Source organism: Elephantulus edwardii, unplaced genomic scaffold (genome assembly GCF_000299155.1).
Source record: "Elephantulus edwardii isolate Elephantulus edwardi_28Jun2011 unplaced genomic scaffold, EleEdw1.0 scaffold00059, whole genome shotgun sequence".
NCBI classification, from domain to species: domain Eukaryota; kingdom Metazoa; phylum Chordata; class Mammalia; order Macroscelidea; family Macroscelididae; genus Elephantulus; species Elephantulus edwardii.
This window is the reverse complement of record NW_006399809.1, coordinates 3,594,710-3,596,426: the sequence shown is the minus strand read 5'-3', so window position 1 is coordinate 3,596,426 and position 1,717 is coordinate 3,594,710.

Here is a 1,717-nt window from a genome sequence, read left to right as displayed (position 1 = left end):
TGGAGAAGAGTATTGAGGGTACCATGGACTGCTAGGAAAACAAACAGATTCATCCTGGAAAGGGTTAAACCGGGCTGCTTCTTGGAGGCAAGGATTCTGAGGCTCTGTCTAACATACTTTGGACATGTTGTAAGAAGAGACATGCCCTTGGAGAAGGACATCATGCTTTGGGAGTGTGGAGGCACAGCGCAGGAGGGGAAGGCCCTCTATGAGGTGGATTGAGTCAGTGACTGGGGTAATCGAGTTGGGAGTGTCAGAGACAGTGCAATTGGCACAGGACAGAGCAGTTTAGGACTCTTGTACATAGGGTCGCTATGAGTCACAAGCAACTCTACGGCACAAAGCAACAACAACAACAGCAACAATGACAAATTTAAAGTGTTAATATGTATTTTTGCTGGGATAGGGGTTTGGTTAATCTACTTTTTCAACTTTAAAAAATTATATTGTTTGCATACTAATTATTCATATATATTGTTTTTCACACATTCTTTCATTCACATTGTATTTCACATGGTCACTGTCATACATTGTGGGGTTCCTCCTCATATTGTTTTATAAAATTAATCACCATTGATCTATGCCAAATATTACCTTGTTTTTCATGGCTCCACTTGATCTTTCCTAATTCTTTCACATTCTCCCTCCCCTCCTCAAATCTGTGGCCCTTAATTTTCACCTCTTCCAACTCTCAGCACCTTTGCCCCATCCCCTTTCCCCTTTGGACTTTCATCCAGATTTTACTAGTTATCCTTTTATTTTTACAATAATTGTCTTAGGTATTGTTTGTCCTTATGAGACCAAGTTAAGTCACTCAGCATAATGCTCGCTAGACTCTTCCATATTACAGAGTATTTTTTCAAAATAGTTGCTTCTGAATGCTGTACAGTATTTCATCAGGTAAATGTACCACAACCTCTCAATCCATTCCTTTGCTGAAGGACATATGAGTTGTTTCCGTTTTCTTGCTATTGTAAATAATGCTGCTGTAAACATTGGTGTACAAGTTGATTCTGTTCTGTTTCAATTCTATTTTCTTAGGGTATATTCCTAGCACTGAAATAGGGTCTTATGTAATTTTTATATTTAGCTTTTTGAGGAAATGTCAAACTGCTTTCTAGAATGATTGTGCCATTTTATAGTCATACCAACAGTGTATGAGAGTTCTAATCTCTCTAAATCTTCTTCATTATTTTAGCATTTTAGCTTGCTTTTTTATTAAACTTTGCCACAGCCATGGGTGTGAAATGGTATCTGATTGTGGTTTTGATTTTCATCTCTCTTATATTGAGCATTTCTTCATAAGTCTGTTGACCATCTTAATGTCTTCCTCCATGAAAGTCATTCCATGTTGTTACCCATTTTGTAATTGCATTATCAGTTCTATTTCTGTTGAGGCCCTGTAGTATTCTGTAAACTTTCCTGTCTGAAATGCCATTGGAAATGTTTTTCCCAGTCAGTAGGTTTTCTTTCACCTGATTGGTAAATGTTTTTGATGAAAACAGGAATTTAATCTTTAGAAAGTGATATTAATCAATATTATGCTCCTGGTTGTGGATTTCTGGCTGTATTTATTAGACTATTTATACCGTGTTCAATTTCATATTAATCTGAACATTCACATTGAGACAGACTAGGAAGAAGGATTGGCCATCCACTTCTGAAATAGCAGGCCTCTGAAAACCCTATGTACAACAGAACACATTTAGATAACAGA